This window comes from Carassius gibelio, chromosome B22 (assembly GCF_023724105.1).
Source record: "Carassius gibelio isolate Cgi1373 ecotype wild population from Czech Republic chromosome B22, carGib1.2-hapl.c, whole genome shotgun sequence".
In the NCBI taxonomy this organism is placed as follows: domain Eukaryota; kingdom Metazoa; phylum Chordata; class Actinopteri; order Cypriniformes; family Cyprinidae; genus Carassius; species Carassius gibelio.
Window position 1 is genome coordinate 39,365,245 of NC_068417.1, and position 15,565 is coordinate 39,380,809.

General features: G+C 40.5%; 11 non-coding genes and 20 pseudogenes across 11 annotated transcripts; all 31 read right to left on the minus strand.

Annotated features, from left to right (window-relative positions):
• Positions 1 to 116: 116 nt before the first annotated feature.
• LOC128006012 (5S ribosomal RNA) lies at positions 117 to 235 on the minus strand. Its single transcript, XR_008178647.1, has one exon. It is a non-coding gene; the product is annotated as a 5S ribosomal RNA (ribosomal RNA).
• A 382-nt stretch (positions 236 to 617) lies between these two features.
• Positions 618 to 735, minus strand: LOC128006465 (5S ribosomal RNA). Its single transcript, XR_008179081.1, has one exon. It is a non-coding gene; the product is annotated as a 5S ribosomal RNA (ribosomal RNA).
• A 360-nt stretch (positions 736 to 1,095) lies between these two features.
• Positions 1,096 to 1,214, minus strand: LOC128005926 (5S ribosomal RNA). The gene has a single exon (XR_008178565.1). It is a non-coding gene; the product is annotated as a 5S ribosomal RNA (ribosomal RNA).
• Positions 1,215 to 1,589: 375 nt separating this feature from the next.
• Positions 1,590 to 1,708, minus strand: LOC128006915 (uncharacterized; annotated as a pseudogene).
• Positions 1,709 to 2,367: 659 nt separating this feature from the next.
• LOC128006494 (uncharacterized) lies at positions 2,368 to 2,486 on the minus strand (annotated as a pseudogene).
• Positions 2,487 to 2,705: 219 nt separating this feature from the next.
• LOC128007222 (uncharacterized) lies at positions 2,706 to 2,824 on the minus strand (annotated as a pseudogene).
• Positions 2,825 to 3,344: 520 nt separating this feature from the next.
• On the minus strand, positions 3,345 to 3,463 carry LOC128006013 (5S ribosomal RNA). Its single transcript, XR_008178648.1, has one exon. It is a non-coding gene; the product is annotated as a 5S ribosomal RNA (ribosomal RNA).
• Positions 3,464 to 3,845: 382 nt separating this feature from the next.
• On the minus strand, positions 3,846 to 3,963 carry LOC128006466 (5S ribosomal RNA). The gene has a single exon (XR_008179082.1). It is a non-coding gene; the product is annotated as a 5S ribosomal RNA (ribosomal RNA).
• Positions 3,964 to 4,323: 360 nt separating this feature from the next.
• On the minus strand, positions 4,324 to 4,442 carry LOC128005927 (5S ribosomal RNA). The gene has a single exon (XR_008178566.1). It is a non-coding gene; the product is annotated as a 5S ribosomal RNA (ribosomal RNA).
• A 375-nt stretch (positions 4,443 to 4,817) lies between these two features.
• On the minus strand, positions 4,818 to 4,936 carry LOC128006916 (uncharacterized; annotated as a pseudogene).
• A 659-nt stretch (positions 4,937 to 5,595) lies between these two features.
• LOC128006495 (uncharacterized) lies at positions 5,596 to 5,714 on the minus strand (annotated as a pseudogene).
• Positions 5,715 to 5,933: 219 nt separating this feature from the next.
• LOC128007223 (uncharacterized) lies at positions 5,934 to 6,052 on the minus strand (annotated as a pseudogene).
• A 381-nt stretch (positions 6,053 to 6,433) lies between these two features.
• Positions 6,434 to 6,552, minus strand: LOC128005380 (5S ribosomal RNA). The gene has a single exon (XR_008178034.1). It is a non-coding gene; the product is annotated as a 5S ribosomal RNA (ribosomal RNA).
• Positions 6,553 to 7,223: 671 nt separating this feature from the next.
• Positions 7,224 to 7,342, minus strand: LOC128006585 (uncharacterized; annotated as a pseudogene).
• Positions 7,343 to 7,854: 512 nt separating this feature from the next.
• Positions 7,855 to 7,973, minus strand: LOC128006497 (uncharacterized; annotated as a pseudogene).
• Positions 7,974 to 8,194: 221 nt separating this feature from the next.
• LOC128007224 (uncharacterized) lies at positions 8,195 to 8,313 on the minus strand (annotated as a pseudogene).
• A 219-nt stretch (positions 8,314 to 8,532) lies between these two features.
• Positions 8,533 to 8,651, minus strand: LOC128007305 (uncharacterized; annotated as a pseudogene).
• Positions 8,652 to 9,035: 384 nt separating this feature from the next.
• On the minus strand, positions 9,036 to 9,153 carry LOC128006467 (5S ribosomal RNA). The gene has a single exon (XR_008179083.1). It is a non-coding gene; the product is annotated as a 5S ribosomal RNA (ribosomal RNA).
• Positions 9,154 to 9,376: 223 nt separating this feature from the next.
• Positions 9,377 to 9,495, minus strand: LOC128006637 (uncharacterized; annotated as a pseudogene).
• A 512-nt stretch (positions 9,496 to 10,007) lies between these two features.
• On the minus strand, positions 10,008 to 10,126 carry LOC128006819 (uncharacterized; annotated as a pseudogene).
• Positions 10,127 to 10,345: 219 nt separating this feature from the next.
• On the minus strand, positions 10,346 to 10,464 carry LOC128007225 (uncharacterized; annotated as a pseudogene).
• Positions 10,465 to 10,682: 218 nt separating this feature from the next.
• On the minus strand, positions 10,683 to 10,801 carry LOC128007226 (uncharacterized; annotated as a pseudogene).
• Positions 10,802 to 11,184: 383 nt separating this feature from the next.
• On the minus strand, positions 11,185 to 11,302 carry LOC128006468 (5S ribosomal RNA). Its single transcript, XR_008179084.1, has one exon. It is a non-coding gene; the product is annotated as a 5S ribosomal RNA (ribosomal RNA).
• Positions 11,303 to 11,662: 360 nt separating this feature from the next.
• On the minus strand, positions 11,663 to 11,781 carry LOC128005929 (5S ribosomal RNA). Its single transcript, XR_008178568.1, has one exon. It is a non-coding gene; the product is annotated as a 5S ribosomal RNA (ribosomal RNA).
• Positions 11,782 to 12,288: 507 nt separating this feature from the next.
• On the minus strand, positions 12,289 to 12,407 carry LOC128007277 (uncharacterized; annotated as a pseudogene).
• A 374-nt stretch (positions 12,408 to 12,781) lies between these two features.
• LOC128006523 (uncharacterized) lies at positions 12,782 to 12,900 on the minus strand (annotated as a pseudogene).
• A 376-nt stretch (positions 12,901 to 13,276) lies between these two features.
• LOC128006638 (uncharacterized) lies at positions 13,277 to 13,395 on the minus strand (annotated as a pseudogene).
• Positions 13,396 to 13,907: 512 nt separating this feature from the next.
• Positions 13,908 to 14,026, minus strand: LOC128006498 (uncharacterized; annotated as a pseudogene).
• Positions 14,027 to 14,247: 221 nt separating this feature from the next.
• Positions 14,248 to 14,366, minus strand: LOC128007227 (uncharacterized; annotated as a pseudogene).
• A 357-nt stretch (positions 14,367 to 14,723) lies between these two features.
• On the minus strand, positions 14,724 to 14,842 carry LOC128005930 (5S ribosomal RNA). The gene has a single exon (XR_008178569.1). It is a non-coding gene; the product is annotated as a 5S ribosomal RNA (ribosomal RNA).
• A 506-nt stretch (positions 14,843 to 15,348) lies between these two features.
• Positions 15,349 to 15,467, minus strand: LOC128007278 (uncharacterized; annotated as a pseudogene).
• Positions 15,468 to 15,565: the final 98 nt, after the last annotated feature.

The window sequence follows — 15,565 nt, forward strand, 5'->3', positions numbered from 1 at the left end:
CAGGCGGTCTCCAATCCAAGTACTAACCAGACCTAAACCTGCTAAGATTCAGAGATCAGGACATTGACTATATTTTTTGGCAAAATTATTATATACTAAGTGAAAAATGTCCAAAAAGCTTACAGCACCTGGTATTCCGAGGCGGTCTCCCATCCAAGTACCAACCAGGCCCAAACCTGCTTAGCTTCCGAGATCAGACGAGATGGGGCATAGCCAGGTTGGTATGACCGTAAGCCAAGACTGCTGCAAAGAGAGGGCTATTTAAAGACCGACCAATCTAATCACCAGTACATTATATAGGTAGGAAAGAAAACCCAAAAGCTTAAAGCACCTGGTATTCCTAGGCAGTCTCTCATCAAAGTACTAACCAGACCTAAACCTGTTAAGATTCAGAGATCGGGCATTGACTCTTTCGTTTTTATTTTTTTTATTTTTTATTTTTTATGGAAGATTATTATATAATTCGTGAAATTTTCCAAAAGATTAAAGCGCCTGGTATTCCCAGGCAGTCTCCCATCCATGTACTAACCAGGCCCAAACCTGCTAATATTCAGAGATCGGGCATTGACTCTATTATTTGGCAAAATTATTATATACTAAGTGAAAAATGTCCAAAAAGCTTACAGCACCTGGTATTCCCAGGCGGTCTCCCATCCAAGTACTAACGAGGCCAAACCTGCTTAGCTTCCGAGATCAGACGAAATCAGGCATAGCCAGGTTGGTATGGCCGTAAGCGAAGACTGCTGCAAAGAGAGGACTATTTAAAGACCAGCCAATCTAATCGCCAGTACATTATATAAGTAGGAAAGAAAACCCAAAAGATTAAAGCACCTGGTATTCCCAGGCAGTCTCCCATCCATGAAGTAAACCATGCCCGAACCTGCTTATATTCAGAGGTCGGGCATTGACTATATTTTTTGGCAAAATTATTATATACTAAGTGAAAAATGTCCAAAAAGCTTACAGCACCTGGTATTCCCAGGCGGTCTCCAATCCAAGTACTAACCAGACCTAAACCTGCTAAGATTCAGAGATCAGGGCTTGGACTCTATTTTTTGGCAAAATTATTATATACTAAGTGAAAAATGTCCAAAAAGCTTACAGCACCTGGTATTCCGAGGCGGTCTCCCATCCAAGTACCAACCAGGCCCAAACCTGCTTAGCTTCCAAGATCAGACGAGATGGGGCATAGCCAGGTTGGTATGACCGTAAGCCAATACTGCTGCAAAGAGAGGGCTATTTAAAGACCAGCCAATCTAATCGCCAGTACATTATATAAGTAGGAAAGAAAAACCCAAAAGATTAAAGCACCTGGTATTCCTAGGCAGTCTCTCATCAAAGTACTAACCAGACCTAAACCTGCTAAGATTCAGAGATCGGGCATTGACTCTTTCGTTTTTTTTATTTATTTTTTTATGGAATATTATTATATAATTCGTGAAATTTTCCAAAAGATTAAAGCGCCTGGTATTCTCAGGCAGTCTCCCATCCATGTCCTAACCAGGCCCAAACCTTCTAAGATTCAGAGATCGGGCATTGACTCTATTACTTGGCAAAATTATTATATACTAAGTGAAAAATGTCCAAAAAGCTTACAGCACCTGTTATTCCGAGGCGGTCTCCCATCCAAGTACCAACCAGGCCCAAACCTGCTTAGCTTCCGAGATCAGACGAGATGGGGCATAGCCAGGTTGGTATGAACGTAAGCCAAGACTGCTGCAAAGAGAGGGCTATTTAAAGACCGACCAATCTAATCACCAGTACATTATATAAGTAGGCAAGAAAACCCAAAATCTTAAAGCACCTGGTATTCCTAGGCAGTCTCTCATCAAAGTACTAACCAGACCTAAACCTGCTAAGATTCAGAGATCGGGCATTGACTTTTTTTTTTTTTTTTTTAATGAAAGATTATTATATAATTCGTGAAATTTTCCAAAAGATTAAAGCACCTGGTATTCCCAGGCAGTCTCCCATCCATGTACTAACCAGGCCCAAACCTGCTAAGATTCAGAGATCGGGCATTGACTCTTTTTTTTTTATTTTTTATTTTTTTAATGAAAGATTATTATATAATTCGTGAAATTTTCCAAATGATTAAAGCACCTGGTATTCCCAGGCAGTCTCCCATCCAGGAAGTAAACCATGCCCGAACCTGCTAATATTCAGAGGTCGGGCATTGACTATATTTTTTGGCAAAATTATTATATACTAAGTGAAAAATGTCCAAAAAGCTTACAGCACCTGGTATTCCCAGGCGGTCTCCAATCCAAGTACTAACCAGACCTAAACCTGCTAAGATTCAGAGATCAGGACATTGACTATATTTTTTGGCAAAATTATTATATACTAAGTGAAAAATGTCCAAAAAGCTTACAGCACCTGGTATTCCGAAGCGGGCTCCCATCCAAGTACCAACCAGGCCCAAACCTACTTAGCTTCCGAGATCAGACGAGATCGGGCATAGCCAGGTTGGTATGGACGTAAGCGAAGACTGCTGCATAGAGAGGGCTATTTAAAGACCAGCCAATCTAATCGCCAGTACATTATATAAGTAGGAAAGAAAACCCAAAAGCTTAAAGCACCTGGTATTCCTAGGCAGTCTCTCATCAAAGTACTAACCAGACCTAAACCTGTTAAGATTAAGAGATCGGGCATTGACTATTTTTTGGCAAAATTATTATATACTAAGTGAAAAATGTCCAAAAAGCTTACAGCACCTGGTATTCCCAGGCCGTCTCCCATCCAAGTTCTAACCAGGCCTAAACCTGCTTAGCTTCCGAGATCAGACGAGATGGGGCATAGCCAGGTTGGTATGACCGTAAGCCAAATGCTGCAAAGAGAGGGCTATTTAAAGACCGACCAATCTAATCACCAGTACATTATATAGGTAGGAAAGAAAACCCAAAAGCTTAAAGCACCTGGTATTCCTAGGCAGTCTCTCATCAAAGTACTAACCAGACCTAAACCTGTTAAGATTCAGAGATCGGGCATTGACTCTTTCGTTTTTTTTTTTTTTTTTTTTTTTTTTTTTTATGGAAGATTATTATATAATTCGTGAAATTTTCCAAAAGATTAAAGCGCCTGGTATTCCCAGGCAGTCTCCCATCCATGTACTAACCAGGCCCAAACCTGCTAATATTCAGAGGTCGGGCATTGACTATATTTTTTGGCAAAATTATTATATACTAAGTGAAAAATGTCCAAAAAGCTTACAGCACCTGGTATTCCCAGGCGGTCTCCAATCCAAGTACTAACCAGACCTAAACCTGCTAAGATTCAGAGATCAGGACATTGACTATATTTTTTGGCAAAATTATTATATACTAAGTGAAAAATGTCCAAAAAGCTTACAGCACCTGGTATTCCGAGGCGGTCTCCCATCCAAGTACCAACCAGGCCCAAACCTGCTTAGCTTCCGAGATCAGACGAGATGGGGCATAGCCAGGTTGGTATGACCGTAAGCCAAGACTGCTGCAAAGAGAGGGCTATTTAAAGACCGACCAATCTAATCACCAGTACATTATATAGGTAGGAAAGAAAACCCAAAAGCTTAAAGCACCTGGTATTCCTAGGCAGTCTCTCATCAAAGTACTAACCAGACCTAAACCTGTTAAGATTCAGAGATCGGGCATTGACTCTTTCGTTTTTATTTTTTTTATTTTTTATTTTTTATGGAAGATTATTATATAATTCGTGAAATTTTCCAAAAGATTAAAGCGCCTGGTATTCCCAGGCAGTCTCCCATCCATGTACTAACCAGGCCCAAACCTGCTAATATTCAGAGATCGGGCATTGACTCTATTATTTGGCAAAATTATTATATACTAAGTGAAAAATGTCCAAAAAGCTTACAGCACCTGGTATTCCCAGGCGGTCTCCCATCCAAGTACTAACGAGGCCAAACCTGCTTAGCTTCCGAGATCAGACGAAATCAGGCATAGCCAGGTTGGTATGGCCGTAAGCGAAGACTGCTGCAAAGAGAGGACTATTTAAAGACCAGCCAATCTAATCGCCAGTACATTATATAAGTAGGAAAGAAAACCCAAAAGATTAAAGCACCTGGTATTCCCAGGCAGTCTCCCATCCATGAAGTAAACCATGCCCGAACCTGCTTATATTCAGAGGTCGGGCATTGACTATATTTTTTGGCAAAATTATTATATACTAAGTGAAAAATGTCCAAAAAGCTTACAGCACCTGGTATTCCCAGGCGGTCTCCAATCCAAGTACTAACCAGACCTAAACCTGCTAAGATTCAGAGATCAGGGCTTGGACTCTATTTTTTGGCAAAATTATTATATACTAAGTGAAAAATGTCCAAAAAGCTTACAGCACCTGGTATTCCGAGGCGGTCTCCCATCCAAGTACCAACCAGGCCCAAACCTGCTTAGCTTCCAAGATCAGACGAGATGGGGCATAGCCAGGTTGGTATGACCGTAAGCCAATACTGCTGCAAAGAGAGGGCTATTTAAAGACCAGCCAATCTAATCGCCAGTACATTATATAAGTAGGAAAGAAAAACCCAAAAGATTAAAGCACCTGGTATTCCTAGGCAGTCTCTCATCAAAGTACTAACCAGACCTAAACCTGCTAAGATTCAGAGATCGGGCATTGACTCTTTCGTTTTTTTTATTTATTTTTTTATGGAATATTATTATATAATTCGTGAAATTTTCCAAAAGATTAAAGCGCCTGGTATTCTCAGGCAGTCTCCCATCCATGTCCTAACCAGGCCCAAACCTTCTAAGATTCAGAGATCGGGCATTGACTCTATTACTTGGCAAAATTATTATATACTAAGTGAAAAATGTCCAAAAAGCTTACAGCACCTGTTATTCCGAGGCGGTCTCCCATCCAAGTACCAACCAGGCCCAAACCTGCTTAGCTTCCGAGATCAGACGAGATGGGGCATAGCCAGGTTGGTATGAACGTAAGCCAAGACTGCTGCAAAGAGAGGGCTATTTAAAGACCGACCAATCTAATCACCAGTACATTATATAAGTAGGCAAGAAAACCCAAAATCTTAAAGCACCTGGTATTCCTAGGCAGTCTCTCATCAAAGTACTAACCAGACCTAAACCTGCTAAGATTCAGAGATCGGGCATTGACTTTTTTTTTTTTTTTTTTGATGAAAGATTATTATATAATTCGTGAAATTTTCCAAAAGATTAAAGCACCTGGTATTCCCAGGCAGTCTCCCATCCATGTACTAACCAGGCCCAAACCTGCTAAGATTCAGAGATCGGGCATTGACTCTTTTTTTTTTATTTTTTATTTTTTTAATGAAAGATTATTATATAATTCGTGAAATTTTCCAAATGATTAAAGCACCTGGTATTCCCAGGCAGTCTCCCATCCAGGAAGTAAACCATGCCCGAACCTGCTAATATTCAGAGGTCGGGCATTGACTATATTTTTTGGCAAAATTATTATATACTAAGTGAAAAATGTCCAAAAAGCTTACAGCACCTGGTATTCCCAGGCGGTCTCCAATCCAAGTACTAACCAGACCTAAACCTGCTAAGATTCAGAGATCAGGACATTGACTATATTTTTTGGCAAAATTATTATATACTAAGTGAAAAATGTCCAAAAAGCTTACAGCACCTGGTATTCCGAAGCGGGCTCCCATCCAAGTACCAACCAGGCCCAAACCTACTTAGCTTCCGAGATCAGACGAGATCGGGCATAGCCAGGTTGGTATGGACGTAAGCGAAGACTGCTGCATAGAGAGGGCTATTTAAAGACCAGCCAATCTAATCGCCAGTACATTATATAAGTAGGAAAGAAAACCCAAAAGCTTAAAGCACCTGGTATTCCTAGGCAGTCTCTCATCAAAGTACTAACCAGACCTAAACCTGTTAAGATTAAGAGATCGGGCATTGACTATTTTTTGGCAAAATTATTATATACTAAGTGAAAAATGTCCAAAAAGCTTACAGCACCTGGTATTCCCAGGCCGTCTCCCATCCAAGTTCTAACCAGGCCTAAACCTGCTTAGCTTCCGAGATCAGACGAGATGGGGCATAGCCAGGTTGGTATGACCGTAAGCCAAATGCTGCAAAGAGAGGGCTATTTAAAGACCGACCAATCTAATCACCAGTACATTATATAGGTAGGAAAGAAAACCCAAAAGCTTAAAGCACCTGGTATTCCTAGGCAGTCTCTCATCAAAGTACTAACCAGACCTAAACCTGTTAAGATTCAGAGATCGGGCATTGACTCTTTCGTTTTTTTTTTTTTTTTTTTTTTTTTTTTTATGGAAGATTATTATATAATTCGTGAAATTTTCCAAAAGATTAAAGCGCCTGGTATTCCCAGGCAGTCTCCCATCCATGTACTAACCAGGCCCAAACCTGCTAATATTCAGAGGTCGGGCATTGACTATATTTTTTGGCAAAATTATTATATACTAAGTGAAAAATGTCCAAAAAGCTTACAGCACCTGGTATTCCCAGGCCGTCTCCCATCCAAGTACTAACCAGGCCCAAACCTGCTTAGCTTCCGAGATCAGACGAGATCAGGCATAGCCAGGTTGGTATGGACGTAAGCGAAGACTGTTGCAAAGAGAGGGCTATTTAAAGACCGACCAATCTAATCACCAGTACATTATATAAGTAGGCAAGAAAACCCAAAATCTTAAAGCACCTGGTATTCCTAGGCAGTCTCTCATCAAAGTACTAAAACCAGACCTAAACCTGCTAAGATTCAGAGATCGGGCATTGACTTTTTTTTTTTTTTTTTTTTTTTTTTTTAATGAAAGATTATTATATAATTCGTGAAATTTTCCAAAAGATTAAAGCACCTGGTATTCCCAGGCAGTCTCCCATCCATGTACTAACCAGGCCCAAACCTGCTAAGATTCAGAGATCGGGCATTGACTCTTTTTTTTTTATTTTTTATTTTTTTAATGAAAGATTATTATATAATTCGTGAAATTTTCCAAAAGATTAAAGCACCTGGTATTCCCAGGCAGTCTCCCATCCATGAAGTAAACCATGCCCGAACCTGCTAATATTCAGAGGTCGGGCATTGACTATATTTTTTGGTAAAATTTTTATATACTAAGTGAAAAATGTCCAAAAAGCTTACAGCGCCTGGTATTCCCAGGCGGTCTCCAATCCAAGTACTAACCAGACCTAAACCTGCTAAGATTCAGAGATCAGGGCATTGACTCTATTTTTTGGCAAAATTATTATATACTAAGTGAAAAATGTCCAAAAAGCTTACAGCACCTGGTATTCCGAGGCGGTCTCCCATCCAAGTACCAACCAGGCCCAAACCTGCTTAGCTTACGAGATCAGATGAGATGGGGCATTGCCAGGTTGGTATGACTGTAAGCCAAGACTGCTGCAAAGAGAGGGCTATTTAAAGACCGACCAATCTAATCACCAGTACATTATATAAGTAGGAAAGAAAACCCAAAAGCTTAAAGCACCTGGTATTCCTAGGCAGTCTCTCATCAAAGTACTAACCAGACCTAAACCTGCTAAGATTCAGAGATCGGGCATTGACTTTTTTTTTATTTTTTTATTTTTTTAATGAAAGATTATTATATAATTCGTGAAATTTTCCAAATGATTAAAGCACCTGGTATTCCCAGGCAGTCTCCCATCCAGGAAGTAAACCATGCCCGAACCTGCTAATATTCAGAGGTCGGGCATTGACTATATTTTTTGGCAAAATTATTATATACTAAGTGAAAAATGTCCAAAAAGCTTACAGCACCTGGTATTCCCAGGCGGTCTCCAATCCAAGTACTAACCAGACCTAAACCTGCTAAGATTCAGAGATCAGGACATTGACTATATTTTTTGGCAAAATTATTATATACTAAGTGAAAAATGTCCAAAAAGCTTACAGCACCTGGTATTCCGAAGCGGGCTCCCATCCAAGTACCAACCAGGCCCAAACCTACTTAGCTTCCGAGATCAGACGAGATCGGGCATAGCCAGGTTGGTATGGACGTAAGCGAAGACTGCTGCATAGAGAGGGCTATTTAAAGACCAGCCAATCTAATCGCCAGTACATTATATAAGTAGGAAAGAAAACCCAAAAGCTTAAAGCACCTGGTATTCCTAGGCAGTCTCTCATCAAAGTACTAACCAGACCTAAACCTGTTAAGATTAAGAGATCGGGCATTGACTCTATTTTTTGGCAAAATTATTATATACTAAGTGAAAAATGTCCAAAAAGCTTACAGCACCTGGTATTCCCAGGCCGTCTCCCATCCAAGTTCTAACCAGGCCTAAACCTGCTTAGCTTCCGAGATCAGACGAGATGGGGCATAGCCAGGTTGGTATGACCGTAAGCCAAATGCTGCAAAGAGAGGGCTATTTAAAGACCGACCAATCTAATCACCAGTACATTATATAGGTAGGAAAGAAAACCCAAAAGCTTAAAGCACCTGGTATTCCTAGGCAGTCTCTCATCAAAGTACTAACCAGACCTAAACCTGTTAAGATTAAGAGATCGGGCATTGACTCTATTTTTTGGCAAAATTATTATATACTAAGTGAAAAATGTCCAAAAAGCTTACAGCACCTGGTATTCCCAGGCCGTCTCCCATCCACGTTCTAACCAGGCCTAAACCTGCTTAGCTTCCGAGATCAGACGAGATGGGGCATAGCCAGGTTGGTATGACCGTAAGCCAAGACTGCTGCAAAGAGAGGGCTATTTAAAGACCGACCAATCTAATCACCAGTACATTATATAGGTAGGAAAGAAAACCCAAAAGCTTAAAGCACCTGGTATTCCTAGGCAGTCTCTCATCAAAGTACTAACCAGACCTAAACCTGTTAAGATTCAGAGATCGGGCATTGACTCTTTCGTTTTTTTTTTTTATTTATTTTTTTTTTTTTATGGAAGATTATTATATAATTCGTGAAATTTTCCAAAAGATTAAAGCGCCTGGTATTCCCAGGCAGTCTCCCATCCATGTACTAACCAGGCCCAAACCTGCTAATATTCAGAGATCGGGCATTGACACTATTATTTGGCAAAATTATTATATACTAAGTGAAAAATGTCCAAAAAGCTTACAGCACCTGGTATTCCCAGGCGGTCTCCCATCCAAGTACTAACGAGGCCAAACCTGCTTAGCTTCCGAGATCAGACGAAATCAGGCATAGCCAGGTTGGTATGGCCGTAAGCGAAGACTGCTGCAAAGAGAGGACTATTTAAAGACCAGCCAATCTAATCGCCAGTACATTATATAAGTAGGAAAGAAAACCCAAAAGATTAAAGCACCTGGTATTCCCAGGCAGTCTCCCATCCATGAAGTAAACCATGCCCGAACCTGCTAATATTCAGAGGTCGGGCATAAAACTCTATTTTTTGGCAAAATTATTATATACTAAGTGAAAAATGTCCAAAAAGCTTACAGCACCTGGTATTCCGAGGCGGTCTCCCATCCAAGTACCAACCAGGCCCAAACCTGCTTAGCTTCCGAGATCAGACGAGATGGGGCATTGCCAGGGTGGTATGACTGTAAGCCAAGACTGCTGCAAAGAGAGGGCTATTTAAAGACCGACCAATCTAATCACCAGTACATTATATAAGTAGGAAAGAAAACCCAAAAGCTTAAAGCACCTGGTATTCCTAGGCAGTCTCTCATCAAAGTACTAACCAGACCTAAACCTGCTAAGATTCAGAGATCGGGCATTGACTTTTTTTTAATTTTTTTATTTTTTTAATGAAAGATTATTATATAATTCGTGAAATTTTCCAAATGATTAAAGCACCTGGTATTCCCAGGCAGTCTCCCATCCAGGAAGTAAACCATGCCCGAACCTGCTAATATTCAGAGGTCGGGCATTGACTATATTTTTTGGCAAAATTATTATATACTAAGTGAAAAATGTCCAAAAAGCTTACAGCACCTGGTATTCCCAGGCGGTCTCCAATCCAAGTACTAACCAGACCTAAACCTGCTAAGATTCAGAGATCAGGACATTGACTATATTTTTTGGCAAAATTATTATATACTAAGTGAAAAATGTCCAAAAAGCTTACAGCACCTGGTATTCCGAAGCGGGCTCCCATCCAAATACCAACCAGGCCCAAACCTACTTAGCTTCCGAGATCAGACGAGATCGGGCATAGCCAGGTTGGTATGGACGTAAGCGAAGACTGCTGCATAGAGAGGGCTATTTAAAGACCAGCCAATCTAATCGCCAGTACATTATATAAGTAGGAAAGAAAACCCAAAAGCTTAAAGCACCTGGTATTCCTAGGCAGTCTCTCATCAAAGTACTAACCAGACCTAAACCTGTTAAGATTAAGAGATCGGGCATTGACTATTTTTTGGCAAAATTATTATATACTAAGTGAAAAATGTCCAAAAAGCTTACAGCACCTGGTATTCCCAGGCCGTCTCCCATCCAAGTTCTAACCAGGCCTAAACCTGCTTAGCTTCCGAGATCAGACGAGATGGGGCATAGCCAGGTTGGTATGACCGTAAGCCAAATGCTGCAAAGAGAGGGCTATTTAAAGACCGACCAATCTAATCCCCAGTACATTATATAGGTAGGAAAGAAAACCCAAAAGCTTAAAGCACCTGGTATTCCTAGGCAGTCTCTCATCAAAGTACTAACCAGACCTAAACCTGTTAAGATTAAGAGATCGGGCATTGACTCTAATTTTGGCAAAATTATTATATACTAAGTGAAAAATGTCCAAAAAGCTTACAGCACCTGGTATTCCCAGGCCGTCTCCCATCCAAGTTCTAACCAGGCCTAAACCTGCTTAGCTTCCGAGATCAGACGAGATGGGGCATAGCCAGGTTGGTATGACCGTAAGCCAAGACTGCTGCAAAGAGAGGGCTATTTAAAGACCGACCAATCTAATCACCAGTACATTATATAGGTAGGAAAGAAAACCCAAAAGCTTAAAGCACCTGGTATTCCTAGGCAGTCTCTCATCAAAGTACTAACCAGACCTAAACCTGTTAAGATTCAGAGATCGGGCATTGATTCTTTCGTTTTTTTTTTTTATTTATTTATTTTTTTTATGGAAGATTATTATATAATTCGTGAAATTTTCCAAAAGATTAAAGCGCCTGGTATTCCCAGGCAGTCTCCCATCCATGTACTAACCAGGCCCAAACCTGCTAATATTCAGAGATCGGGCATTGACACTATTATTTGGCAAAATTATTATATACTAAGTGAAAAATGTCCAAAAAGCTTACAGCACCTGGTATTCCCAGGCGGTCTCCCATCCAAGTACTAACGAGGCCAAACCTGCTTAGCTTCCGAGATCAGACGAAATCAGGCATAGCCAGGTTGGTATGGCCGTAAGCGAAGACTGCTGCAAAGAGAGGACTATTTAAAGACCAGCCAATCTAATTGCCAGTACATTATATAAGTAGGAAAGAAAACCCAAAAGATTAAAGCACCTGGTATTCCCAGGCAGTCTCCCATCCATGAAGTAAACCATGCCCGAACCTGCTTATATTCAGAGGTCGGGCATTGACTCTATTTTTTGGCAAAATTATTATATACTAAGTGAAAAATGTCCAAAAAGCTTACAGCACCTGGTATTCCCAGGCGGTCTCCAATCCAAGTACTAACCAGACCTAAACCTGCTAAGATTCAGAGATCAGGGCTTGGACTCTATTTTTTGGCAAAATTATTATATACTAAGTGAAAAATGTCCAAAAAGCTTACAGCACCTGGTATTCCGAGGCGGTCTCCCATCCAAGTACCAACCAGGCCCAAACCTGCTTAGCTTCCAAGATCAGACGAGATGGGGCATAGCCAGGTTGGTATGACCGTAAGCCAATACTGCTGCAAAGAGAGGGCTATTTAAAGACCAGCCAATCTAATCGCCAGTACATTATATAAGTAGGAAAGAAAACCCAAAAGATTAAAGCACCTGGTATTCCTAGGCAGTCTCTCATCAAAGTACTAACCAGACCTAAACCTGCTAAGATTCAGAGATCGGGCATTTACTTTTTTTTTTTTTTTTTTTTAATGAAAGATTATTATATAATTCGTGAAATTTTCCAAAAGATTAAAGCACCTGGTATTCCCAGGCAGTCTCCCATCCATGAAGTAAACCATGCCCGAACCTGCTTATATTCAGAGGTCGGGCATTGACTATATTTTTTGGCAAAATTATTATATACTAAGTGAAAAATGTCCAAAAAGCTTACATCACCTGGTATTCCCAGGCGGTCTCCAATCCAAGTACTAACCAGACCTAAACCTGCTAAGATTCAGAGATCAGGGCATTGACTCTATTTTTTGGCAAAATTATTATATACTAAGTGAAAAATTTCCAAAAAGCTTACAGCACCTGTTATTCCGAGGCAGTCTACCATCCAAGTACCAACCAGGCCCAAACCTGCTTAGCTTCCGAGATCAGACGAGATGGGGCATAGCCAGGTTGGTATGAACGTAAGCCAAGACTGCTGCAAAGAGAGGGCTATTTAAAGACCGACCAATCTAATCACCAGTACATTATATAAGTAGGAAAGAAAACCAAAAAGCTTAAAGCATCTGGTATTCCTAGGCAGTCTCTCATCAAAGTACTAACCAGACCTAAACCTGCTAAGATTCAGAGATCGGGCATTGACTCTTTCGTTTTTTTTATTTATTTTTTTATGGAATATTATTATATAATTCGTAAAATTTTCAAAAAGATTAAAGCGCCTGGTATTCTCAGGCAGTCTCCCATCCATGTCCTAACCAGGCCCAAACCTTCTAAGATTCAGAGATCGGGCATTGACTCTATTATTTGGCAAAATTATTATATACTAAGTGAAAAATGTCCAAAAAGCTTACAGCACCTGTTATTCCGAGGCGGTCTCCCATCCAAGTACCAACCAGGCCCAAACCTGCTTAGCTTCCGAGATCAGACGAGATGGGGCATAGCCAGGTTGGTATGACCGTAAGCCAAGACTGCTGCAAAAAGAGGGCTATTTAAAGACCGACCAATCTAATCACCAGTACATTATATAGGTAGGAAAGAAAACCCAAAAGCTTAAAGCACCAGGTATTCCTAGGCAGTCTCTCACCAAAGTACTAACCAGACCTAAACCTGCTAAGATTCAGAGATCGGGCATTGACTTTTTTTTTTTTTTTTTTTTTTTTTTAATGAAAGATTATTATATAATTTGTGAAATTTTCCAAAAGATTAAAGCACCTGGTATTCCCAGGCAGTCTCCCATCCATGAAGTAAACAATGCCCGAACCTGCTAATATTCAGAGGTCGGGCATAAAACTCTATTTTTTGGCAAAATTATTATATACTAAGTGAAAAATGTCCAAAAAGCTTACAGCACCTGGTATTCCGAGGCGGTCTCCCATCCAAGTACCAACCAGGCCCAAACCTGCTTAGCTTCCGAGATCAGACGAGATGGGGCATTGCCAGGGTGGTATGACTGTAAGCCAAGACTGCTGCAAAGAGAGGGCTATTTAAAGACCGACCAATCTAATCACCAGTACATTATATAAGTAGGAAAGAAAACCCAAAAGCTTAAAGCACCTGGTATTCCTAGGCAGTCTCTCATCAAAGTACTAACCAGACCTAAACCTGCTAAGATTCAGAGATCGGGCATTGACTTTTTTTTTATTTTTTTATTTTTTTAATGAAAGATTATTATATAATTCGTGAAATTTTCCAAATGATTAAAGCACCTGGTATTCCCAGGCAGTCTCCCATCCAGGAAGTAAACCATGCCCGAACCTGCTAATATTCAGAGGTCGGGCATTGACTATATTTTTTGGCAAAATTATTATATACTAAGTGAAAAATGTCCAAAAAGCTTACAGCACCTGGTATTCCCAGGCGGTCTCCAATCCAAGTACTAACCAGACCTAAACCTGCTAAGATTCAGAGATCAGGACATTGACTATATTTTTTGGCAAAATTATTATATACTAAGTGAAAAATGTCCAAAAAGCTTACAGCACCTGGTATTCCGAAGCGGGCTCCCATCCAAGTACCAACCAGGCCCAAACCTACTTAGCTTCCGAGATCAGACGAGATCGGGCATAGCCAGGTTGGTATGGACGTAAGCGAAGACTGCTGCATAGAGAGGGCTATTTAAAGACCAGCCAATCTAATCGCCAGTACATTATATAAGTAGGAAAGAAAACCCAAAAGCTTAAAGCACCTGGTATTCCTAGGCAGTCTCTCATCAAAGTACTAACCAGACCTAAACCTGTTAAGATTAAGAGATCGGGCATTGACTCTATTTTTTGGCAAAATTATTATATACTAAGTGAAAAATGTCCAAAAAGCTTACAGCACCTGGTATTCCCAGGCCGTCTCCCATCCAAGTTCTAACCAGGCCTAAACCTGCTTAGCTTCCGAGATCAGACGAGATGGGGCATAGCCAGGTTGGTATGACCGTAAGCCAAATGCTGCAAAGAGAGGGCTATTTAAAGACCGACCAATCTAATCACCAGTACATTATATAGGTAGGAAAGAAAACCCAAAAGCTTAAAGCACCTGGTATTCCTAGGCAGTCTCTCATCAAAGTACTAACCAGACCTAAACCTGTTAAGATTAAGAGATCGGGCATTGACTCTATTTTTTGGCAAAATTATTATATACTAAGTGAAAAATGTCCAAAAAGCTTACAGCACCTGGTATTCCCAGGCGGTCTCCAATCCAAGTACTAACCAGACCTAAACCTGCTAAGATTCAGAGATCAGGGCTTGGACTCTATTTTTTGGCAAAATTATTATATACTAAGTGAAAAATGTCCAAGAAGCTTACAGCACCTGGTATTCCGAGGCGGTCTCCCATCCAAGTACCAACCAGGCCCAAACCTGCTTAGCTTCCAAGATCAGACGAGATGGGGCATAGCCAGGTTGGTATGACCGTAAGCCAATACTGCTGCAAAGAGAGGGCTATTTAAAGACCAGCCAATCTAATCGCCAGTACATTATATAAGTAGGAAAGAAAACCCAAAAGATTAAAGCACCTGGTATTCCTAGGCAGTCTCTCATCAAAGTACTAACCAGACCTAAACCTGCTAAGATTCAGAGATCGGGCATTTACTTTTTTTTTTTTTTTTTTTAATGAAAGATTATTATATAATTCGTGAAATTTTCCAAAAGATTAAAGCACCTGGTATTCCCAGGCAGTCTCCCATCCATGAAGTAAACCATGCCCGAACCTGCTTATATTCAGAGGTCGGGCATTGACTATATTTTTTGGCAAAATTATTATATACTAAGTGAAAAATGTCCAAAAAGCTTACATCACCTGGTATTCCCAGGCGGTCTCCAATCCAAGTACTAACCAGACCTAAACCTGCTAAGATTCAGAGATCAGGGCATTGACTCTATTTTTTGGCAAAATTATTATATACTAAGTGAAAAATTTCCAAAAAGCTTACAGCACCTGTTATTCCGAGGCAGTCTACCATCCAAGTACCAACCAGGCCCAAACCTGCTTAGCTTCCGAGATCAGACGAGATGGGGCATAGCCAGGTTGGTATGAACGTAAGCCAAGACTGCTGCAAAGAGAGGGCTATTTAAAGACCGACCAATCTAATCACCAGTACATTATATAAGTAGGAAAGAAAACCAAAAAGCTTAAAGCATCT